The sequence below is a fragment of the Hevea brasiliensis genome, chromosome 6 (assembly GCF_030052815.1).
Source record: "Hevea brasiliensis isolate MT/VB/25A 57/8 chromosome 6, ASM3005281v1, whole genome shotgun sequence".
Taxonomy (NCBI): Eukaryota; Viridiplantae; Streptophyta; class Magnoliopsida; order Malpighiales; family Euphorbiaceae; genus Hevea; species Hevea brasiliensis.
The window spans coordinates 103,164,208-103,191,238 of record NC_079498.1 but is presented as its reverse complement, the minus strand read 5'-3'; the positions used below and the strand labels follow the sequence as shown (position 1 = coordinate 103,191,238).

The 27,031-nt window shown below is 35.8% G+C and overlaps 1 non-coding gene and 1 pseudogene across 1 annotated transcript; both read left to right on the top strand.

Moving 5' to 3' along the window:
* The first annotated feature begins 1,266 nt into the window (after positions 1–1,266).
* Positions 1,267–15,329, top strand: LOC131180702 (putative leucine-rich repeat receptor-like serine/threonine-protein kinase At2g19230; annotated as a pseudogene).
* On the top strand, positions 9,310–9,417 carry LOC131181205 (small nucleolar RNA R71). The gene has a single exon (XR_009149833.1). It is a non-coding gene; the product is annotated as a small nucleolar RNA R71 (small nucleolar RNA).
* Positions 15,330–27,031: the final 11,702 nt, after the last annotated feature.

Below are 27,031 nucleotides of genomic sequence, written 5' to 3'. Positions count from 1 at the left end.
ATATTCATTTCAAAATCTTTTTGCTATTAATTAATTATCTGTTAAAGAATTCAAAAAGTGGGTGATTATATATATGATAGACATATAACCTTCTTAACTTTGCTATGTCTTGCAGATAGTTGAAGCTCTTGAAGGACATATTCCTCTAAAGAATAAATGGGATGGGAATGACAACATATTCCTACACAGTTGTTTTTAAGATATTAGAAGAAATTATTTATGTGATATGTTTTAATGAATAATGTTATTAGATTATATTTAATTTGTATTGTTGTTTTATTGGTCTATATTACTTTTTTTAATCAGAAAGGATGATTTATGCATTGTGAATCGTATTATTTACATGGTTTATAATTAAAATATTTATTTGTAATTTGTGATATTTTTTACTTTTATAGGAAAAAAATTTTATAGGTATATATTTTATTTATTAATTTATTGTTAACCATATCATTTACATGGTTAGTGAGGATTTTTAAAATTATTAATTTACTCTGTTAAATTTATTTATTTTAATATGGAAAAAACAGATTTTTAGCAAGGGACTAACGTCTCTGTCGCCAAACAGGTCGCTAAAACCCATTAACAATAAGGTCTGCAGCCGTGATTATAATGCGTCGCTAGACAAGTAGTTAGTTCAACAAATTGATTTTCAGCAACGGACTTGGTCTGTCACAAAAGCTGATGGATTTGTGATTTGTTAGCAACAAATTTGTTGCTGTCGCTGAAATTTTTTTTTAATTTTTTTCAATTTAATTAATAATTTAAAAATTAAAATAAATTGAATCAAATAACTTATTTATCAAAACAATTAAAATTAATTATTTTTAATTTATTTGGTTTCAATTTAATTTGTCTTATTAATTTAATCAATCATTTTAAAGCAATAAAATAAATTAAATAGAAACAAAATCCTATAAGAAAAAGTGTTAAATAAATATATATTTTTTATATATTCTTAATGATTTTAACGCAATAAAGAGTTTTTCTTCTTTTTACCAACCAAATATCATATTCATTCCTTAAAAAACATAACTACAACAAATTCAAACAATTAGAGAGATTTTCTAATTAATAAAAGTAAATGTTGGCAATATAGCACATAAACAACAAAATCGTAATAATTTATACCGTTTGAAAAATCAGTAGTTGTTATTTGAAAATTGAATATAAGTTAATCTAATATTTTTCTATTATATATAGAATCTACGTGTTTGTATTTTGAATTTACATTTAGTTATAAGTAAGAATTACCCTCCCTAGATAATGGCACCATATCTTTCTCTAACTGGGCAAATCATGAGCAGGAACCTCAGTGCAAGTAAATTGGCAGGAAAGATTTCTTCCTCATTCTCTGAACTCAAAGCGATAGAGTCCTTGTAAGTATTAATTGACTGGTAATAAATTTTTGGTTCTAAGTTACATTGTCCACAAACACCAGCTGGCCCAGTACCATCTACTGTTTTACTTACAATGAAGATAAAAGTTTCATCACTACATGCTTATGTACATTATGCTTTTTACGCAATTAAGTCTATATGTGCATACTTCTGTGGCATCTAATAACAAGCCATTTCTTTTTCGTTTAGAGATTTATCTGGCAATCAACTGACAGGAACAATTCCAGAATTTTTAGCACAACTGCCAAATTTAACTGTTCTGTAAGTTAATGAGCTTTGATATTGCCATGAGAAATTTCAGTTTAGAGTATACAGGTGATTTACTCCATACTTCTTTTTTCAGAAATTTAACCGGAAATAGGCTTACTGGTTCAATTCCTCAGTCTCTTGTCCAAAAATCTAACGATGGACTATTGCAGATGAGGTTTGAGCAATCTTAATTACAACTTCATTTGTTTTCTTTTTGCCTCTTTCCAATTTCCAGCATAAAAAGTGAACAGTTTCTCTTTGTGCTTAGGCATACATGGCAGTGAGTCCATTAATGTTTTGGAAGCAATATATCTAATCACATCATCGTCAATCATATGATAATTGACCACTGATGCATCCCTACCGCAAGTGCACGGGTCGTACAAGTAATATAGTAAAGATATCGTTCCCACGAGGAGTTGTGTTAATGATTGAATTTTTGATATAAAAAGTTGACTAAATTGAACTAATTTCAAAATTAAAACAATAGATTGAATGGGTATTGGAGTATGAAATCTATATGTGCAAAATGAATAATCTATCTAACAATGTATTAACTAAACTAAAATTTCATCAAATTGAAATAAGCAAGTTCAAATATGGCAAGATTTAAAATGGCAAGCAATTAAATTCAATAGAAAATTAGCAATGATAAAAAGGCGATTCCGGAGTTTGGGATTTCATATTCGAGCTATTTTGGGATTTTAAATTGGTTATCCAATCTTATGAAACTTATGGGTTTTAAGGAGATTAATTCTTAAATCCTTTGAATTCCCTTTCGAGTGAGACAAAGAGTGCCTTAATCAATCTAATCCTACTTTCGTGGACTTAGAGTTAATTAAGACCCATTAAGTTCTTTAATTAATCTGTGAATCCTCTTAATCCTTAGCCTATTTCTAGGTCTAAGTTAATTAAGTCCAATTTCTTGATTATCTATCACAGGGCCTTCTCCTTTCGGTGCTTCAACCATGGATTAAGAACATCACTTAATGGGATCCTACACTAAGCATGTCATTAAGCACACAAGAAATGAATAAAACTCATTAAGACCACAAAATATGGATTACCCAATCAAAATCCACAAAATATCTCAAATATTACAACCCTTACTCCAGAATCAAAAGTAAACTACTCACTATCCATAATGCTTTCAAGATATATTGAGTTTAAATGGAAATAAAGCTTTAATCTAATCTAAGGAATAAGAAATTAAACACTAGAAATGTAGAAAAATATAAGGGAAGAAAGAAATCTGCAAATCTTGGTTGAAAATGGTGTGGAAGGTGAAAGTGACTCCTCAAATTCTGCCTCTCTTCTCCTTTTCCTTTTCTGCTCCTTGTCTCTCCCCTAAAATGGGATAAGGGTCCTTTTTATAGCATTTTCTGACATGGAGCCCTAAAATGGTGTGTTCTAGGAGGAATTTTCTGAGGGAATCTTCTGCCAGCTCATTAATGAAACCTTTATGGGACTGCATAAGTGGACTGCATAAGTTATGCAGTCCCTTATGCAGTTTTCGGCTGGTTCTGGTTCACTTATGCGAAACTGCATGACTTGGTGCATAGGTTATGCACAATTCCGTGAGAGTGCATAAGTGTGCATAAGCTATGCAGTCTCCTTATGCACATTTCGACAGGTATTGGAACAGTGATTTTTCTCCTTATGCAGATCTGCATAGCTTATGCGGCAAGTTATGCACAATTTGGTCAATGCATATTTCAGCTTGAAAACTTTTTTTCGACATCTTTGGCTGTAGAAGTCACTCCTCAATGGGAAAATTTCTCTTCAGTCCTTCAAAAACACCATTTTTCCTACAAAACAAAGTAAAAATTACAAATTAATCCAAAATTGACAATTATGAAAAACTAACTAAATAACTAATGAAATTAGCTAAAAATGACTAATAATCAAATAAAATGGCTATGAAATTAAACCTAAATGATTATGCAAAATGTATGCATCAAATACCCCCAAACTCAAGCTTTTGCTTGTCCTCAAGCAAACTTTAAAATGTAATGCAAAATTTTTAGAGGTGCCTTATCCAAAGAGCTATGAAAATTACCTATTAAAGTAACTAAACACACCTTTAGCCATACCAACAATCCATATACCCATCCTTCAAAATGCAAAGAATCTAATGCTTATCCAAGCTTTCACCGCTTAGCCATCAAGTCAATTATCATTCAAAATCCCCAAACCAACCAATCAAAAGAGAGAGTCATGCTCAAAAGGAATTCTAGAACAATCAATAGTCAAAGTGTCTCTATATAGAATGATGGAATTAAATGAATGAATGGATAATTTTCCAATCCCATAGGCAAATTCCCTACTCCTATCTCCACTAATGTAGCAAATACTATCAAGAGATCAAAGGTCTTTTTAGGGATGTAATGGGGCCATGGGGTTCAAAAATGAGGCTAAGAAGAAAAATGGGTAAAAAGGATTCAAAGCATGAGAATATTTTCAATCTTGACAACATAAGGTACATTTCTTATTTTATTATACTTTTTTTTCTTTTTCTCTCTTTTATATATATATATATATATATATATATGGAGGAGAGAAAACATAATGAGAATTGTCAAGTGCTAGCATAGTTTACAAAACACATAAAAATTGAGGGACATTTTGATACTTTAAACTTGTATCTTGCATTTTCTTTTTTATGATTGTCCCTAAAATTGCCACCCCCAAACTCATTCCTTTTAATACTTTGGGTGGATTTCTTTCAATTTGAATGACAATAGTGAAAAGCACATATACTAGCACTTTTACAAGATGACAAGCATTTCTTCTCTCTTTTATTGTATATATATATATATATATATTTTTAATATCAGAGTATAAAGTGTACCTAATATTCAATTATCCTCATGAAAAGGGTTGGAGTGTTTGGTTCATTGGCTAGGTAGCAATAAGGGTTTCAAGAAAAATTAGGAATAAAAAGGTTCAAAGGGGTTTGCAAGGGTTAATTTTAATTAGGAAAAAGGCCAAAGGTTTAAAATGAGAAGGTTTAAATCAAAGAATGCCTAATCATCTCTCTTTTCAAGTATAAGCTGGTATTTCGCCTTGAAAGGTTTAGAAAATTTGTTCTAGGATTGGTGAGACATCATTTGACTACCTTATATCCAATAACTCCCTCTAAACACTTCCATCTCCAAATGACTTGTTGGGTGGCTTTTTGGCTAAGAAGATATAGGCAAGGGATAACACTTCAAAACTTTGCACCTCTTAGGAAACTTTCAATCCACAAACCCAATTAAAGGTAAGTCAAATCACTCTCATAGGCAACTTTTCAATACTCAAGGGATTTGGCAAAAGAATTTAATGCATGATGCATGATTCCTAAAAATGAGTAATGCATTAACTAAATGGAGGAAGTCTATTTGTATGCAATGTGTACAATTTCTAAGTGATGTATAATGTGTGTGTAAATGTGTTATGTATATGTATGTGTGGATGTATATGTAAAATATTTACAATATATGTAAATGAAATGGGATGAGATGTTCCTATACTCAAAATGTGAAAAATGAAGCAAAAATCAAAATGTGCACCCCCAAACTCAAAATTAGACATTGTCCTCAATGTCTCAAGCAGTGTATTATAAAAACTCAAAGCAAAGGGAATAACCAGGATTAATGAAATTTAAGAGCAAAAAGAAAGAGTTACCTGGTATAGAGCAGATGAGAATTCAAGATATAATGGGGATGCATAAGAAGCTGCACAGGTTATGCAGAGTAAAGTGCTATCCAAAACAGGTGCATAAGTAGGGTGCATAAGCCGTGTGGTTCTCAATGAGTGGCAATAAGGACTGCACAGGTTATGCAAAATATTTGCATAAGAGGATTCACAGCCTGTGCAGTATATTCAAAAGGAAAATGGGTGCCGAAAATAAATTTTGATTTGAACAGGACATGTGTAAAACTGCATAAGGGGAGAATGAGTGTGCATAACTTATGCACTCTCTTATGCAGGTTTTGGTGGAAGATAAAGAGTGTGAAAAACCGATTATGCAAGAGTGCATAGCTTATGCGCTGACTTATGCAAGTTTCGGCTAAAAATGGAAGTGTAGGAATTGTGGTCATGCAAGAGTGCATAAGCCGTGCACTCTCCTTATGCAAGTCTCGGCATGTTTTGTTTTTTTTTTTTTTTTTTGAGAGTGTGGTCATGCGGAAGTGCATAAGTTATGCACTCTCTTTATGCAAGTCTCAGCAAGTTTTGGTGTTTGGAAAATGTGGTCATGCAGTTGTGCATAAGCTATGCACTCTGCTTATGCACCTCTCGGCAAGTTTTGAGATTTTGGGTTGGTGGTCATGCAGTTGTGCATAAGCTATGCACTCTGCTTATGCACTCCTCGGTGGGTTTTGGAATTTTGGGTTTGTGGTTATGCAGAAGTGCATAAGTCATGCACTCTCCTTATGCAGGTCTCGGCAGAGAGAGAAAATCAGAGTTTTTGGTCATGCGGAAGTGCATAAGTTATGCACTCTGCTTATGCACCCCTCGGCAGGTTTTGATTTTTGGAGTTTCTGGTTATACAGAAGTGCATAAGTCATGCACCCTCCTTATGCAGACTTCAACAGAGAGAGAAAATGAAGAATTTGAAGTTATGCAAATGTGCATAAGTCATGCACTCTGCTTATGCAGGTTTCGAAAAAATATGAAATTTGACAAAATTAGGCTATGCAGAGTTGCATAAGCTATGCACTCTTCTCATGCACTTTGCAATATGAATGAAAATGGCAAGAATTGTGGTTATGCAGGATTGCATAAGCTATGCAGTTGCTTATGCACAATTCAACAAGATTAAGATTGCAATGGAACATGATTTGCAAGTATGAAAAATACCCTAGAATGAAGAAATATAATTCCATGAAGCATAAACCATGAGAAATTTTCACCAAAAACACATCAATATATACAAAGTTCATCAAAAATGCATCACACAAGCTTGTAGAAGATGGATCCTGCATAAAAGGCATTTGTGACCCATGCCATTTTAACTCAAATTCTACAAATCAACATTTAGCACATTAAAACTCAATAAAATCTGCATAAAGTTGTATCTATTCACAAATGATGAACTCCCCAAGTCATGCCAAGAAAAATGCAGCATTTCCACCTTAAATCCCACAACCCAAATAAGCTCATAACTACAAAAATGGCTCACTTACCACCATATTAACATTAAAAGCACATTTACTTAAAAGTTACACACCCAACCTCACCAAGAACGTAAGCCATCTACTGCAGACACCCTCTTTGCTGCAGAATGTCATTTTTTTGCTCTGCATAAACCGTAGCAACCCAAGGACATAATTCATCTGCTGGACCTTTCCTTGCTGCAAATTTCATTTTTTCCTCTCTGCATAAACCAGTAGCAGACCACCGCTGGTTATGCAAAGAAAATCAATCAATTTGTAGGAGATTTAAAGAACATAATTTCCTGTTAAGGGTCACTCCCCAGCAGTTCACCAACCTTCCTCCATTGAAATACATCTACAAGGGACAAAATTCAACAAATGTCAAAAATTGAATTTGGGAGATTCAAGATAAAAACAAAAGTAATGAAAGTAAAAGTAAATCAGCAAAATAAAAATAAAAGGACTTGGGATGCCTCCCAAGAGTACTAATTTATAGTCCTTAGCTGGACTCTTGTCATGTTTCATGGTGGTTGGAATTGGAATTCATTGTCTCTATTTCCAATAGATGCTTCAATAAATCTATACTTCATTTTCTTTCCATCACATGAGAAGATCCTTGTTGCTTTATCTAAAAATTCGACCATTTCTTTCTTGACAACCTTTGGTGCATCTTTGTCTTTGAGAGATGGTTGCTTAACCTCACTTTTCTCCACTTGCTCAAGTTGAAAGATTGGTGCCATATGACACGGTGGATTACCCTTTAAATGTTGTGCAAATGCAGCCTCTTTTGGATTTTCATCATTGATACTCCCTTCATGGATAAGACAACTTTCAAGAGACGCCTTGGATAGCTCTTTCTAAAGTGCTCTTTTACTAATCGATCAACTATATCAATTCTCAAACAAGAGTCTACATCTTCATGTTGCTTCTTTTTATCATTGCCAACATTGAAGACTAAATGATCCTCTCCGACTCTGAGAGTAAGCTTTTCACCTTTCACGTTAATTAAAGCACCACCTGTAGCTAGGAAAGGCCTCCCCAAAATGATTGGGATATTAGAATCCTCTTCCATGTCCAAGATGACAAAGTCAACAGGTATATAGAATTTCCCAACCTTCAGAGGCACATTCTCTAAAATCCCTTCAGGATACTTAATTGATCTATCAGCTAACTGAAGAGAAATGTGGGTTGGCTTAAGATCTCCCATGTTGAGCTTCCCATAGATGGAGAGGGGCATAAGGCTTACGCTAGCCCCTAAATCACATAAAGCTTTTATAGAACATGATTCCCCAATGTGGCATGGAATTGAAAAACTCCCTGGATCCTTGAGCTTTGGAGGAAGTTTCCTTTGGAGGATAGCACTGCATTCCTCAGTTAAGGCTACAGTCTCATAATCTTCAAGTCTCCTCTTATTTGAGAGAATTTCTTTTAGAAACTTAGCATAAGAAGGCATTTGGGAAAGAGCATCAATAAAAGGCACATTTATATATAGCTTCTTCAAAACCTCTAAGAACTTCCCAAATTGCTTATCAAGCTTGGCTTTTTGAAATCTCTGTGGAAAGGGAAGCTGTGGCTTGTAAGGCTCTGGAGGTATATATTTCTCTTCTTTCTCTCCAACCTCCTCTTTACCTTTTCTTGCACTCCCTTTTTCACTCTTTTGTTTTTCATCTCTCTCAACATCTTTCTCATTTTCTCTCTTCTCAACTTTTTCACTCTTCTCAGTATGCACTATTTTACCACTCCTCAGTGTGATGGCATGACATTGCTCCCTTGGATTTTCTGTTTGACTAGGAAGTTTCCCCATAGATTTGGTACTTGATGAGCGTGCTTGTTGCGCAATCTGATTTTCCAGCATCCTATTGTGTGTTTGCATTTGTTCCAGCCTTGCTTTCATCTCTCTCATCTCTTCATCACGCTTAGTTTGATTAGCAAGAATTTGTTGTAATAAAGCCTCTGTGGTGGAACTTTGTTCTTGCTGTTTTGGTAGAGGTGCAGGATTTGCATTCTTTTGCTGAAAACTAGGTGGTGGTTGCCAAGGTTGTTGGTATTGATGCCCTTGTTGTTGTGGTGGAAAGTTCTGAGTTAAAGCTTGAGTTTGCTGATTCCCCCATGAAAAATTTGGATGATTCCTCCAAGCATATGAAGGATAATCTACTCCACAGCTCATTGTACCTTCTGCATAAGTAACTTGTTGAGAATTCCCAGAGCATGATGATGAACTGACTAGCATACTTAAATCCTCCATTTTCTTAGCAAGGACATTAGTGAGTGCATCAAATTTGGCATTGATCATGTTGAATGGATCAAGCTCATACATTCCAAAGACTTGCCTCTTTTGAGTTGGAGCTGGTCCTCTTGGACTACTCCAAAGATGAGTATTCTTTGCTATTTTCTCTAACAACTCATAAGCTTCATCTTCATGCTTAATGATGAATTCCCCTCCAGTTTGAGCATCAATGATTCCTCTGATAGCAGGAGTGACATTTGTGTAAAAATTCTGGTTTATCATCCATTTAGGAATGGCATGATGTGGACATTGTCTCTCCAACTCCTTCCATCTCATCCATGACTCATAAAGAGTCTCATCTTCTCTTGGTCTAAAAGCAATCATTTGATTCCTCAACTCTTGAGTTTTTCCAGGTGGAAAGTATTGGGCAAGAAATGCATCAGTGAGCTGCTCCCAATTTGTAATTGAGTTGTGAGGTAAAGAATCAAGCCAATCCAATGCTCTATCTTTCAAAGAGAATGGAAACAATTTTAGCCTTGCTGCATCATCAGACACTCCTGGTTGCTTTTGCATGTCACAGATCATAACAAACTTCTTAAAATGAGTATGAGGATTTTCTGAAGGATGACCTCCAAATTGAGAATTCTGAATCATTTGTTGTAACACCTTAGGCAAATCCCACATCGACAAAACACGGGAGAGATGCTGGGTTTATAAGTTGATGGTTCGTAACTCCTAGTGACGCGTTTTAAAACCGTGAGGGCTTCGGCCCAGAGCGGACAATATCACTAGTGGGCCGGGCCATTACATTTATGGTATCAGAGCCGCTCCGCGTGCAACCTTGAACGATGGTGGGGAAAACCTCAGCGAGGACGCTGAGTCCCATAAGGGGGGTGTGACAATAAAAAAGGCGCCTTTTTATTGTCACACCCGGGCAGGCTGCTCAAGCAAATCAACAAGATTTTTGGTGGAGTGCAGGAGCATTTGCTCGCAGCTTAGGATTCGAACCCATATCACCTCACGGTGCTCACTTCTACCAAAGCTCAATTGGTAAGAGGCGAGTAAAACCGTGAGGTGATATTGGTTCGAATCCTAGCTCTACAGGGCCAAGGGATTAACTCCACCAAAGCGACAAGATCGATTTGAGTTGCGTGCCCGCCTCTAGAAGGGCACGGCAAGAAGGCCACCCGTAGAGGGGCTTGAGCCGGGCCCCTGCCGGGTGTGAGTCAGGGCCCACTAAGCCGTGGTGTGACAATAAAAGGCGCTTTTATTGTCACACACTCGGCAGCTCAAGCCTCTAGTGAGCCTTCTTGAGCCTTCAGAGGCCTGCGACTCACAAGGTATCCGCTTTGTGGAATTAAATCCTAAGCCAGAGTTAGGATTCAACCCTTATCACTCACGGATGAGCTGCCTCTTACCAATTGAGCTGCACCAATTGGTAAGAGGCGCAGTAAAACCGTGAGGTGATATGGGTTCGAATCCTAGCTCACAGGCCAAGGGATTAACTCCACCAAAGCGGATAGTACTGATTTGAGTTGCAGGCCCGGCCTCTAGAAGGGTACGCTGGCAAGAAGGCTCACTAGAGGGGCTTGAGCTGGGGCCCCCTAAGCCGGGGTGTGACAGGGTGGATTGTAACACCTTAGGCAAATCCCACATCGACAAAACACGGGAGAGATGCTGGGTTTATAAGTTGATGGTTCGTAACTCCTAGTGACGCGTTGTAAAACCGTGAGGGCTTCGGCTCAGAGCGGACAATATCACTAGTGGGCCGGGCCATTACATTTGTTGTCACGACCCAGGGATGGGGTTGGGACATGCTTGTTCAACCAGCTACGCACTGGGGTGGAAACTTCGTGTCCCGCATCGGAAACGGGAAGAAAAGATTTGGGCCATATATGTGGGAGCCTTCCTCACCTGGTCAGCGCGCTTTTGGGAATGAAACCTCCCAAGGGACAAATCCGTGAGGCCCATGGGCCAAAGCGGACAATACTAACTGGAGAAGGATCGGATCGTTACAATTTGGTATCAGAGCTGGACTCCCTCTAGTACGGTGTGTGGTGCGAGGACGCACCAAGCGGAAGTTAGTAGGCTTGTCACAACCCAGGGATGGGGTTGGGACGTGCTTGTTCAACCAGCTACGCACTGGGGTGGAAACGTCGTGTCCCACATCGGAAACGGGAAGAAAAGATTTGGGCCATATATGTGGGAGCCTTCCTCACCTGGTCAGCGTGCTTTTGGGAATGAAACCTCCCAAGGGACAAATCCGTGAGGCCCATGGGCCAAAGCGGACAATACTAACTGGAGAAGGATCGGATCGTTACATTTGTAGTACTCCAAAATCCATCTTATAACTATTTGCATCAATTCTTGGTCTTGCTATACTCTCTCTTAAGTCATCAAAATGAGGAAATGCATGATCCATCATACTTCCCTTAGGCACATTAGCATTTACAACTTCTTCACCATGAGCTGCATTTTCATTGTTTCGATCATTTCCAGCATTACCACCACCAATTCCAACTCTTTCTTCAGCCATTTCTTGTTCAGTTTTAGCTGCTCTCAATGCTTCTTTTCTTCTTCTAGTTTCTTTCTTGTTGGCTCTACAAAACTTCTCAATTTCAGTATTAAATAATATGGATGTCTCACTTGTGCTTCTAGCTCTTCTCATAAAAGATTAAGAGTACCTAAAAAAAAACAAACAAACACAAAATGAAAAGATAACAAAGATAAAACTATAAACAACTAAAATAATCAAGAATTCAATCTTAAACAACAACTCCCCGGCAACGGCGCCAAAAACTTGACGCGTCCCTACCGCAAGTGCACAGGTCGTACAAATAATATAGTAAAGATATCGTTCTCACGAGGAGTTGTGTTAATGATTGAATTTTTGATATAAAAAGTTGACTAAATTGAACTAATTTCAAAATTAAAACAATAGATTGAATGGGTATTGGAGTATGAAATCTATATGTGCAAAATGAATAATCTATCTAACAATGTATTAACTAAACTAAAATTTCATCAAATTGAAATAAGCAAGTTCAAATATGGCAAGATTTAAAATGGCAAGAAATTAAATTCAATTGAAAATTAGCAATGATAAAAAGGCGATTCCGGAGTTCGGGATTTCATATTCGAGCTATTTTGGGATTTTAAATTGGTTATCCAATCTTATGAAACTTATGGGTTTTAAGGAGATTAATTCTTAAATCCTTTGAATTCCCTTTCGAGTGAGACAAAGAGTGCCTTAATCAATCTAATCCTACTTTTGTGGACTTAGAGTTAATTAAGACCCATTAAGTTCTTTAATTAATCTGTGAATCCTCTTAATCCTTAGCCTATTTCTAGGTCTAAGTTAATTAAGTCCAATTTCTTGATTATCTATCACAGGGCCTTCTCCTTTCGGTGCTTCAACCATGGATTAAGAACATCACTTAATGGGATCCTACACTAAGCATGTCATTAAGCACACAAGAAATGAATAAAACTCATTAAGACCACAAAATATGGATTACCCAATCAAAATCCACAAAATATCTCAAATATTACAACCCTTACTCCAGAATCAAAAGTAAACTACTCACTATCCATAATGCTTTCAAGATATATTGAGTTTAAATGGAAATAAAGCTTTAATCTAATCTAAGGAATAAGAAATTAAACACTAGAAATGTAGAAAAATATAAGGGAAGAAAGAAATCTGCAAATCTTGGTTGAAAATGGTGTGGAAGGTGAAAGTGACTCCTCAAATTTTGCCTCTCTTCTCCTTTTCCTTTTCTGCTCCTTGTCTCTCCCCTAAAATGGGATAAGGGTCCTTTTTATAGCATTTTCTGACATGGAGCCCTAAAATGGTGTGTTCTAGGAGGAATTTTCTGAGTGAATCTTCTGCCAGCTCATTAATGAAACCTTTATGGGACTGCATAAGTGGAATGCATAAGATATACAGTCCCTTATGCGATTTCTGGTTCTGGTTCACTTATGCGAAACTGCATGACTTGGTGCATAGGTTATGCACAATTCCGTGAGAGTGCATAAGGTAGGCGTGAATGTGCATAAGCTATGCAGTCTCCTTATGCACATTTCGGCAGGTATTGGAACAGTGATTTTTCTCCTTATGCAGATATGCATAGCTTATGCGGCAAGTTATGCACAATTTGGTCAATGCATATTTCAGCTTGAAAACTTTTTTTTGACATCTTTGGCTGTAGAAGTCACTCCTCAATGGCAAAATTTCTCTTCAGTCCTTCAAAAACACCATTTTTCCTACAAAACAAAGTAAAAATTACAAATTAATCCAAAATTGACAATTATGAAAAACTAACTAAATAACTAATGAAATTAGCTAAAAATGACTAATAATCAAATAAAATGGCTATGAAATTAAACCTAAATGATTATGCAAAATGTATGCATCAACCACTAAGATATTGATATTGTTATGCTTAATGGCAGTTTGAACGAAAATCCACAACTTTGCCAGACATATTCCTGTGAGAAAAAGAAGCAAAATTTTCTTCTTCCGGTTGTTGCATCTGTTACAACAATTATGGTGCTTCTCTTCCTCAGCAGTATATTTGTCTTTTGGAGAATGAAAAGACAAAAAGGTAATTTTTCATTTACAAACATGATCAATTCATTGCTGCAAGGATGATTTTACAACTATTTTTCCTTTCTCTCCATTTTTATCTGTCGAACTCCATCTATTTTAATGCTTTCCCAGCAACATCACAATCTGATAAGGAAGGACGAGTAATTTCAAAGAATCGATCCTTTAGTTATTCAGAGATTGTTAGTATTACTGACAACTTTAAAACCATCATTGGAGAAGGAGGGTTTGGAAAAGTTTACTTTAGGGCTCTGAAAGATAACACTCAAGTTGCTGTCAAATTGCTCTCTCAATATTCAAGGCAAGGCTATGAGGAATTTCAAGCTGAGGTCAGATTCTGCAAATTCTATGTTAATTTGAATTATTTATTCTTTCATTGAACCATAACTTCAATATATATATATATATATATATATATATATATATATACCAATATTAGCTAAAATGGATTAGCAATTTGAAATGCAGGCACAACTCTTGATGATTGTTCATCACAGGAACTTGGTTTCTCTAATTGGCTACTGTGATGACCATCATAATAAGGCACTGATTTATGAGTACATGGTTAATGGAAATTTGCGAGAGCATTTATCAGGTAACTACTATAAAAACCCTATATCACGTTATCTGTTTGACTATATACACCATTTCCTCAAATACACCAACTAAAATAGAAGATTGGCATATATTTTCATTGCAGAGTCAAGTGGAAGTACTTTAAATTGGGATGAGAGACTACATATTGCAGATGCACATGTGGTTCTCTAGCTGATCCAATACACATTCTTTAAATTTCCCCTTCATTGATAATTTCTTTCACCTTTATGTTAACCAATGTCTAAATGGATTTGCAGGATTAGAGTATCTACATAATGGTTGCAAGCCACCTATAATCCACAGGGATTTAAAGACTTCCAACATCTTATTAAATGAAAAATTGCAAGCAAAGATAGCTGATTTTGGGCTATCAAGAGCTTTCGCAAATGAAAGTGTTTCACATATAACAACTCGTCCCGCAGCACATTCGGTTACCTGGATCCTGAGTAGGTGTTCAGTTGTACATTTATTCTAATGATCTCTAACTTTTTTAGCTAATGGTCTACTGATATCCAGTTACTTTCATTTTTCAAATAGGGCTTATGCATCAGGAAGCTTTAATAAGAAAAGTGATGTACACTTTGGGATCATTCTACTTGAGTCGATAATCGGTCACCGCCCTTAAAAGAGACGTCGATGAAGAAATCATTGGAATACAACAAAGGTTACACCAATAATTGAAAATGGTGATATTGGAAGCATTGTTGATCCTGTGCTACAAGGAAACTTTGACACAAATTCCGCTTGGAAAGCGGTGGAGATAGCCTTGTCATGTGTGCCGGATACACAATTCGATGACGGACATGAGTGATGTATTAGGTGAACTAAAGGAATGTTTAGCTATACTAACACCTGTTGTTGGATCTCAGAGGATGGATAGAGGATGTATGAGATCAATCAATTCACTTGAAACGAGGTCCTTGGAAATCGACACTGAAATGGCTCCTAGTCCTAGGTAGTCTCTCACTCTGCTAGTCGATCAATATTAATTTTTTTTCTTTTTAGAGATGTACTACTTGCTAATATTTTCAATTTGAAATGATATTGCTATTTATGGTGTTTTAAAAAATATCTATTATAAGAATAGTCTACGACTAAAAAAAAAATCAAACCTTATTACGTTTTGATAATTTTATCTAATCTTTTGAATCTTAGCATAACTGGTCAAATTTGTAAAAGTTGTTAAAATTTTATTCAAGTTTCATCAATGGAATGTTGAACTTCAATTTTCAACTTGTTTTATAGCTTTCTTTGAAAATCCAACATTACTACTTTTATCACTGTTCCATGGTTTTATTTTGATAACCATTGAGGAGAAAAAGTGCACAGCTAAAACCATCTAATTTGATCAAATGACTAAGAATTGTATACCATGGGTATCAAAATGAGTATTGATAAGGTTAGATCAGTCAAAAAATGAAAAATGGAAGAATATGTTAACAAAAAGGATAAAATTACAACAAGTTTTCAAATTTTTAAAATATTTAAATAAAATTTTTATGCATTTTGAAATTTTGACCGATTCTGCCAAGATTTAAAAAATTGGATAAAATTATTAAAACGCTATAAGAATTAGCTTTTTTTTTTCATTAGGCTTTTAATAATATATTTGTATATGACAAAACGTTGTAATTGTATGTCAAAATATCAATATATTTTTTGATAAGCAAAAATAATTTATTAAAGAGAAATTAGAGAAAAACTAAGACCCAAAAGGCAACTAATCACAAAATATATATTTTGTTATTTTTTGTGGCTTGAAATTTGGATATGTTTTTTATGAACCTGAATTGTGACCCGACCTGAAAGTTTTTCGCACTGCGACCTGATTGGGATAAAAAATGAGATCTGCGGTGGTGGCGGAGGGCATGGGCCAATAGGCCCAGGCTCGAAGCCCACCACTGATCTCTTTGGGGGTGCAGTGGCAACACCCCTGCGGTATGGACCAGTATAAATATTGTAATATTTTACTATTTGCAGTAGAATTGTGAGATATTTAGGATACACAGTGGGGTTAGAGTTTGAGAGTTCTGAGTGATTGTATCTTATTCTTTTCATCATAGTGAAATTTTTTCTCTTGTCTTGCCTGTGGATGTAGACCTTAAGGTTGAACTATGTTAAATCTTGTGTTATTCTTATTCTGTTTTTCTATACTGTGTGATTGTGCGATTTGTGTGTGTACCTTAGATTTGTGTGTTTGTCATAACAAACTGGTATCTGAGCTTTGTGCACAAAACCTAGGGTTTACAGATGGCGTCGTCTTCAACGAAGTATGAGATGGAGAAGTCTGATAGTGAATCAAGTTTCAATATGTGGAAGATTAAAATCAAATCTTCCTTGATCTGACAAGGTCTATGGAAGACAATCGATGATAACTTTCTAGAAGGTATGAAAAAGGCGGAGAAGGTTGATCTGAAGGAGAGAGCCTTGAGTGCAATTTTCATGAGCGTAACTGATAATGTCCTATGCGAAATTGTTGGTGAAAGCTCAGTGTCTGTGACATGGAAGAAATTATAAGAGTTGTATTTGCCAAATCGCTGACCAACCGTCTGTATCTGAAGAAAAGGCTTTACAATCTGAGTATGAGAGAAGGTACGCCCATTAAAGAACATCTGGATGAATTTAATTCAATCATTATGGACCTGAAGAATATTGATATTGAGATTGATAGTGAGGATCAGACCCTTATTGTGTTATGTTCTTTGTCACCCTCCTATAAGACTTTGTTAATACTCTATTGTATGAAAAAGATAGTATTTCACTAGATGATGTTAGTAATTCTCTAAAATTGAAGGAGTTGAAAAAGAATTTTCCAGATAATAGAGAAGATTTGAGGGGAAAGTTTTGGTAAGCAGGAAAAGAACACATGCAAGGGAGGGTTCTTCCAGCAGGAAGAAATCTAAGGCCAAATCTAAGTCAAGAATGAAAAAGGCTAACTGTTTTGAGTGCAGAGAGCAAGGTCACTACAGGAGAGACTGTCCCAAGTTGAAAAATAAAAAGGAAAAGGAAAAGCAACCAGAAAGTTCTGCGAATGTGGTTGATAATTTTATCGATTCTGATGGTGATGACAGTGCTGGGAAAATTTTATCCGTGAGTTCAAATCATGGACAAAATTCTTGGATTCTTGATACTGGTGCTACTTATAATATGTGTCCACATAGAAACTGGTTTGTCACTTACAAACAAATGAGTGGCAAGGTGTTTCTGGGTAATGATCGTGTATTATCTGTGGAAGAAATTGGTAACATCAGATTGAGGATGTTGGATGGCATTGCCAGAACTATAAAGTGCTGGCATGTTTCAGGACTAAAGAGGAACCTTATTTCTTTTGGGACACTTGACTCTTATGGATTCAGATACCATGCAGAAAATAAAATTCTCAAAGTATGCAAGGGCTCTACGGTACTCATGAAAAGCAATTTGGTTTCAGGATTGTATTTTCTTCAGGGCAGCACAGTTTCAGGGGAAGCTGCAGTAGCATATGGAAGCAATAATCAGAATCAGACTCAATTGTAATATCTGCGTCTTAATCATATGAGTGAAAGAGGATTATCTGTGTTAAGCAAACGAGATCTGTTGGACGGGCAGAAAACAAAATCTGTGGACTTTTGTGAATACTATGTGTTTGGCAAATAGACCAGGGTAAAGTTTGATAAAAGGACAGTGCACAAGACTAGAGGAACAATGGATTATATCCATTCAAATCTATGGGGTCCTAACAGAATCCCTTCTAAGAGCGATGCCAGGTACTTCATGACTTTGATTGATGATTACTCTCGGATGGTGTAGGTATATTTTCTAAAAATAAAAGATGAGGCATTTTCAACCTTTGTAAAGTAGAAGACGATGATTGAGAAGTAGACAGAAAAGAAGGTCAAGTGTCTTAGAACTGATAACGGGTTAAAATTTTGCAATTGTGAGTTTGATGCATTCTACAACAGTGATGGTATAGTGAAACACCGCACTTATACAAGGACACCACAACAGAACGGTATTGCAGAATGCATGAACAGAACATTTTGTGATAAAACATGAAGCATGCTCTCACATTCAGGATTGGAAAAGGATTTCTGGGCTGAAGCAATTAATAAAACCTATTTCTTGGTTAATAGATCTCCATTTACAGCTATTGAGTGCAAAACTCCTTTTGAGATCTGGTTCAGTTCACCTGCTGATTACTCTCAGCTAAGAGTGTTTGGTTGCCCTGCTTATGCTCATATGAGAGATGGTATGCTTGAGTCGAGGGCAAGAAAATGCATATTTCTAGGGTATGCATCTGGAGTAAAAGGCTACAGATTGTGGTGCAATGATCCAAAGTCTCCAGGATTAATTATCAGCAGGGATGTGATATTTAATGACTTTACTTCATTAGATAGTCAAAGGGATAAGTCAATAGCAGAATTAGATCACAATGTCAGAGAATAGGTGGAGCTTGATATTGATACTTCAGCAATACAGTCCAGTAATTCAGAGGATGAGGTGCAAGATCATGATCAACAAGAGAATGTACCTGAGCAACACCAATAGGAACCATATAGCATTGCAACTAATAGAGAGAGAAGACAGATTAGACTATTGTAGAGATATGCATATACAGATCTAGTTGCATTTACCTTGTCAGTTGCAGAGACAGTTGATGTGCATGAACCTAACAATTATAGAGAAGCTATTTTCTTATTCAGATGCAAATCAGTGGGTCGGTGCTATGAGTGAAGAAATTAAATCTCTTCACAAGAATCAGACTTGGGAGCTTATAACATTGCCTAAGGGATAGAAAGTGGTAGGCTGTAAATGGGTGTTCAAGAAAAAGGAAGGCACTCCAGGGGTTAAAACACCTCGATATAAGGCACAGTTTGTAACACCCCTATTTGTATAGCTAGGTATATTTCACTGTTCCGGTGACCGGAGTTGGTCCGGACAATTAAGGGGATGAGGACCACACTTAAGATAACTAGAGAAACCATAAACACAAATAATTAATAATGTTCAATTAGTTAAGTATAAATAAGAAAAACAGAACATAAGAAGTTAAACGAGCCGAGAGTCACAGCGATGGGTGACCTCCTCGGGAACGACTGCGAAGTCGTTTTAAACTCAAATTTCGAACCGTAAAAGGTGATGCTGCGGTCCTTAGGACCCTTATGAACACAGTGGAAAAGAGAAAATCACGAAAAAGAACTGTTAAGCCAGTCAAATAATTAGGTCAGGGAGCCGAAAGAAATATGGAATTATTTGCAAACTGGGATGAACCGGCGAGGGGCAATTTGGTCAATTGACCCCGTGAGCTGACTCCTGACCTAACTGTTAAATAAAATCGGAGAAAAGAAAATTTCGGAATCGAGAATTAAATTAAAGAACAAGTAGAAAAAAATAAATAGAAAAGAAAAAAAAAGAGAGAAGATGGAAAAGTCAAAGGTGATTACATCATTCATGATGTCATAAAGGATTAATTAAATTTTTTATTAAATGGGATTTTTGGTCTTCAAAAAGGGGATAAGACTAAAGAAAATAAAACAAAAAAAAAATTAGAAAAGTGTCCTCTTCTTCCCTTGGTTTGCCACCCCACCTTCTCCCTCTCATCTCCATGGAATTCTTCCATTTAAGCTTATAATTAAGCTTGATTTTCTCCACTTAATCAACATAACTCCCCTAAAAACTTCACTAGACCTTGCATTTTCAACTTAAGAACAAGAAAGAAAGAAGAAAGGAGGAGAGGAATTGAAGAATTGGTGTTTAAGTTAAGGTTAGTGTGCTAACTTACTATTTTACTTCTTTAAATGCATAATTAGTGTTTGAAATGAGCTTAGAACTTGATTAAATGAAAAAAATATGGGGGAAGGACCATTGCTGAAATTTCGACCTAGTTGAAGGGAGTATGAATTGCATGAATTAAATGAGATAGAATGAGTTTAAAAGTCTTAATTAGTTGAATGATGATAGTTTGAAACTTAGAAATTGTTAATGGTAACAAACTAGTGAGATTAGGGTTTTGGACCTAGGGTTTTGAGGCAAATTTTGGAGAAATGCTTAAATGATGACTTTGGTCTATTGTGAGATGAAAATGGTCAATAATGACCAAAAGAGATGTGTGGAAATTGTGAGAATGAAAGCCAAATTCGTAGGGCAATTGGTCATACTGCTGGCAGCATGACCAAGCCAACTTTGAAGGACCAAAACTCAAATTTTACAAGTCCAATTGATATGCCACCAATTGGGGATGAAAATAGACATAAAATGGCACAACTTTCATTCAGGAACCATGCCAAAAAACTGACCAAAACTTAGTGAAACAATTGACCAAAGTGAAATGAGAGCAGGCTGCTACTGCACCAAACTGACCAAATAAACAGTAATTGTTCATTTGGTCATAACTCGAGCTAAGAAGGTCAAAATGACCTGAGATTTTACCAGTAATTAGATAAGACATAGATCTAAAACTTTCATGAAGAACACCATCCCAAATTATGCCATTAACCTAGTCAAATTATTGAGCAAATTGAGTTACTGAACCTGCAACTCTGCAGAATTGCCATTGAGCAGTAAAGTTCCAATGGCTATAACTCTCTCTAGAAAACTTCGATTTAGGCGATTCTTAAACCGATGGAAACCTAAGACATAGTAGAACATTTTGTATGAAGGAAATTAGACCAAATTATGGACTTAACTTGATCAAATTATTGAATGAAGTTGGATAAAAAATCTACTAGCACCTAAATTGCAGTATGAACAGTGCACGTGAACAGTAATCTTATTTTGGCTATAACTTGAGCTACAAAACTCCAATTGGGGTGATCCAAAAATGATAATACACTTAAGATAATAAGGAACATTTTCTGTGAAGGAAGTTTTGCCAAATTCCAACAGTAGATTGACCAATAGAATAGTGCAACTTAGAACTCCAAAACCGAAAATTGGCAATTTTGCCTAAACGACCTAAGCTTTGAGTAAACAACTAAAACCAATAAGTTTAGTGACTAAAATGTAGTATGTGGGTGAAGTTGGAGTTCCCATACCTATTAAGCTTTAGAAAGTCAACTATTTGACTTGAATAGTGTAGTGAATAGTAACTCCGAAATGAAAATTTCTAAGAACGTTAGTTTAAGCATATTTGGGCTAGAATTAAGTATTTATGAATTAATTATTAGATTTATGGTAAGTTATGATACTGAAGCACTGTGAAACTGTGTGTTTCAGTGGAAAAGAACACCGAGAAAGAACCCGAGGAATTGAGTCAAGGCCGATAGGCGACTCGCATCAGGTTTGTGCACAAAAATTTACAAATTATAGTTTTTACAATGAAAATTGATTTGTTATACATTGTGAATATGTTTATTTTATTATGAATTTCTAGAATGTTATGCTACCTATTTTACAATGGAGATTTGAAATGAAAATTGTTTAATTTTCTGCATTGTGAAATTTTTGTGTTAATTATGGGTTTTAAGTACTATGGTGTTGCCACTTGTGAATGAAAATTTGACTTTAGAAATTAATTGTGTTTCACATAAAATATTTGAATAACTTGATTTAAATTGTTTTAGTTCACACTTGGCATGGCAATATTAATATGTTCCTCATCCACTTGTGGGGTGAGTTTGATATTTGATCAATTTCCTCCCTCTCTGGCTTCCCAGTCTGAGGGACGAGTTTGGATGAGTACTCATTAGCTAGCTAGCCACCTCCCTCATTGATTTCGATTAGTGGGGGTGTTTGCCTTGTCGTGATGTACACACGGCAGTTCGAAAATTTTATATCATGGCCTAAGTTGTGTTATTGTTTGGCAATACTATGTTTATTAAATTGTTTGATCAAGTTGTGCTATATTAAGCTTGAAATTATTATTTGTTATAAATGCAATTTGAGAAAGAAATTGTGAAATGCGATTATGAGAATTTTTAATGATGATTTGTTCATAAATGTCTTATATTATACATTTTATTCTTTATTGTGCACCACTGAGTATTTATATACTCAGCAATAGCTTTAACTTGCTGTCGCAGATAGAGAAAAGGACATAGCAGTAGAGTGAACTGCTACAGTCAAAGAGGAGCACGGTTGAAGAATTTCTGTACGGGTATTGTCTATACCCTGGTAGTTTAGTTTGATGTAAATATGATGGTATGCATATGTATCTCTGTAGTTTGAGCAGTTGTACAGATAAAATTGTAATAATATTATTCTTGAGATTTTGTGTTTGTAAATTTAATAGTGAATGTAAATTAAATATTTAAAATGCAATGTGCATGAGTTTATGAAATGTTTTGAGTTATTAATTTTTGAATTGAAATGTAAATTTTGAGTTGAAGTGTTGCCATTGTTGTTGATTTGAAATTTAGTGGTTGCAAATGAAGTTGTGATTGAGAAAAATATTGGGAGTGTTTTTATTTTCAGGTTTTGAAGAACTGTTTTCTCAAAATATAGACGGCACTCTGCTGAAATTTTTGTAAAAATTGCGGAAATCTTAAATATCCAAAAATTTGATTTATGTTTGGACTTTAAATAAAGGTTTTTAATATTTGAAAAAAATTTTACCCTCCAATTCCAAAATGAACAAAAATTGTTTTAAAATCCCTTGTAGTATATTTAATGGGTTACCGGTAGGTGAAGTACGGTAATTCATTAGGTGTACTACGGGAACATGTTACATCTTATGAGGAGTAGGGTGTGACATGTTAAGTGGTATCAGAGCAAAGGTTTTGAAATAAATTTTGAACTGTGAATTTGAAATATTTTGTCGATAAATACAACTGCTCAAATGTTGATATATATGACATATTTACATCTTGAATATGCGCTAATGGAGGTCAACCTCCTTGTGTTTGTTATCAGAGAGTAGAAAATTTCTGGAAAACGGAATGGAAGAGGGAGATCATTCCGTGGAGCAATCTGTTGAGGCTGAAGCCCAAGGAGAAGTCCCAGTACTCCAGAATGTGAGTGGGTCAGCCACTCTAGCTCCTCCTCAAGTACCGCAGTTCCCTGCTCAGTTTGCACAGCAGATGGCTGCGTTCTTTCAACAAATGGCGGGGAATGTGCCGCCTCAAACACAGACATAAGCATCGGTTGCACAATCACAGTCACCGGCTCGGCAATATGAGAAGTTAATGAAATTTGGGGCTATAGAATTCAAAGGAATAGTGGATCCACTGGAAGCGTAAGCTGGTTAGAGAGGATGGAACGGGTTTTCAGAAAACTACAGTATGCTGAAGAGTTGAAGTTTAATATTCAGTATCACTTCTGCACGGAGATGCATATGAGTGGTGGAAGACCATCCCCTATAGTCTGGTAGAGCCGCCAGTCCTCACATGGGCAGACTTTTTAAGGGAATTTCGACAAAAGTGGGTCCTCGATACTTATGTAGACATGAAGCTGCAAGAGTTTTTAAGTTTAAAGCAAGGGGATAGAACTGTAGCAGAATATGAGCGGGATTTTTCAAGGCTAAGCCATTATGCTGGAAGCTTAGTCCCCGCCCCTAGAGACCGGTGTAAGAGATTTGAGGCTGGACTGAGGCCTAGCTTGAGAATGCAAGTGGTGGGGTTCCGATACCAGAATTTTTCTGAATTGATTTCACAAGCCCTGGAACTGGAAAGGATAGAATCAGAATGGGCAGTGAAAAAGAGTACACAAGAGAAAGAGAAAATTGAAAAGGTTACTGGCCAAGCTACTGAGTGGCTATGGGAAAAGAAAACATTTTAGAGGGTCTAGCTCACGCAAATCAGGTAGAGGTGGATCTTCTGGACAGAAACCACCCCAATCCGATCAGCAAACTCAACAAACACGCAGAAAAACGCTGTCGGATTGACTTTGTGAGACTTGTGGTAAACCACATAGTGGAGTATGTTATAGAGCTATAGGAGCATGTTTCAATTGAGGAGGGACTAGTCATTTTGGTAAGGATTGCGTAAGTCCACGCCGTTATGGATCATTTACCACGTCAAAAGGATCAGCTCAAGTTTCTACCCCAAAGAGTTCACCAGCAGTTGGTAGAGGCGGAGGCAGAGGTAGGGGTAGTATGCTTGGAAGTCAGAATATTGTAAATCAACCAGGACAAGGTAATGCTCCAGTGAGAGTATACACTATGCGACAGAGGAATGAGGATGAGACTTCTGACATGGTTGCTGGTATTTCCTCGATTCTTAACTAAGATATGTATATATGTTGAAAAAAAAAATCAATCAATTTTGATATATTAGTGACTAGTCTTTTTAAAATTAATTTTGGAAGAGTTTGTCAGTAAAAAGTATTTGCTAGTACACAATAATTTGTAAAGTTAATTAGTAAGCCTAATAAGGTAAGTTAAGAGAACCTAAAAGTAAGTTATAGTAATATAGCTACCTTAGATGCGGGTAAGGGTATTACTGCTGATAGATGTCAGTGGATACCATAATCAAAATAAGTTCAAGATATTAGTGAATTTAAAAGAAATAAGATATAGGGAAGTTTGTTCTATTGGGATGTATCGTAGTAACTATGCAATATTCTTGATGTTTGTGCTGTAAGCTGCAGATTACAGTACTGATTTGAGATTTATTGTATAGAGCTACGTACTACCCAATAGTACACAAGAATAAGAATAGTTGCAAACGTCATCTATTTTGTTACAGTTATGATAAGATAAAGTTTTCTTATTGGAAAGGAGTTTGAAAATCCTAACCTGGGATTTAAAACTCTAAAGTTAGAATATTGAAAGGTTATAGTTCAGTACTAAAGAAAATAATGACTACACATCAGTGCAAAATAAGCTATAGAATATCGATAGATAAAAATAAATAGAACAGTAAGAAATGAGAAAAATACTAGATGAGGAATTGCCACCAAGGCAAGCAACTTACTTAAGACACGTAACGAAATCTCGAACTATTTTATCAAGAAAGAAATAAGTTAAACCAAAGCAAACAAGATAGTGCAAAATGGCACATAGGTCTTGGTCATAAATGGAGATGGTAAGATAATGGTTATGGACCTATGGCCAAGAAAGAAAAGACTAAAAAAAAAAATAATTGCTAAAATAACAGCAAGAAAAGACTAAAATATTCTAAGCTAAACTGAAGGTTGTATCAAATGATCAAGAGATTTGATAAGAAAAGAGTAAAAATTTAGTTCTCACCCATAGGATCGTACGAGGTCCTAGAAAGAGTGGATCCACTAGCACACAGAAAAGATTTGCTTACCTCTAAAATTGAAATGAATTTGAATCTAGCTTATGACAAAGGCTCATAAGAAACTTGGCACACGAGGTGAGCAATCGATGAGTAAATAGCGTTGGTTGAAGTACTAATGAACCATTATTCCGATTATAAAGTTATGTAGAAATATGAGAAAAACATGAGAAAACAACATGAATGACTATTTGAGGACAGATAGTGGACACAATTTCGAGGACGAAATTATTTTAAGGGGGGGAGAATTGTAACACCCCTATTTGTATAACTAGGTATATTTCAACATTAGTGTCTGAGTCGGTCAGGACAATTAAGAGGATTAGGACCACACTTAAGACAACTAGAGAAACCATAAACACAAATAATTAGTAATGTTCAATTAGTTAAGTATAAATAAGAAAAACAGAACATAAGAAGTTAAACGAGCCGAGAGTCACAGCGATGGGTGACCTCCTCGGGAACGACTGCGAAGTCATTTTAAACTCAAATTTTGAACCGTAAAAAGTGACGCTGCAGTCCTTAGGACCCTTATGAACACAGTGGAAAAGAGAAAATCACGAAAAAGAATAGTTAAGCGGTCAAATAATTAGGTCGAGGAGCCTAAGAAATATGGAATTATTTGCAACCGGGATGAACTGCGAGGGGCAATTTGGTCAATTGACCCAGAGAGTGACTCGACCTAATCATTAAATAAAATCGTATAAAATAAAATTTAGTAATCTACAATTAAATTAAAGAACAAGTAGAAAAAAATAAATAGAAAAGAAAAAAAAAAGAGAGAGAAGATGGAAAAGTCAAAGGTGATGACATCATTCATGATGTCATAAAGGATTAATTAAATTATTTATTAAATGGGATTTTTGGTCTTCAAAAAGGGGATAAGACTAAAGAAAATAAAACAAAAAAAAAATTAGAAAAGTGTCTTCTTCTTCCCTTGGTTTGCCGCCCCACCTTCTCCCTCTCATCTCCATGGAATTCTTCCATTTAAGCTTATAATTAAGCTTGATTTTCTCCACTTAATCAACATAACTCCCCTAAAAACTTCACTAGACCTTGCAATTTCAACTTAAGAACAAGAAAGAAAGAAGAAAGGAGGAGAGGAATTGAAGAATTGGTGTTTAAGTTAAGGTTAGTGTGCTAACTTACTATTTTACTTCTTTAAATGCATAATTAGTGTTTGAAATGAGCTTAGAACTTGATTAAATGAAACAAATATGGGGGAAGGACCATTGCTAAAATTTCGACCTAGTTGAAGGGAGTATGAATTGCATGAATTAAATGAGATAGAATGAGTTTAAAAGTCTTAATTAGTTGAATGATGATAGTTTGAAACTTAGAAATTGTTAATGGTAACAAACTAGTGAGATTAGGGTTTTGGACCTAGGGTTTTGAGGCAAATTTTGGAGAAATGCTTAAATGATGACTTTGGTCTATTGTGAGATGAAAAATGGTCAATAATGACCAAAAGAGATGTGTGGAAATTGTGAGAATGAAAGCCAAATTCGTAGGGCAATTGGTCATGCTACTGGCAGCATGACCAAGCCAACTTTGAAGGACCAAAACTCAAATTTTACAAGTCCAATTGATATGCCACCAATTGGGGATGAAAATAGACATAAAATGGCACAACTTTCATTCAGGAACCATGC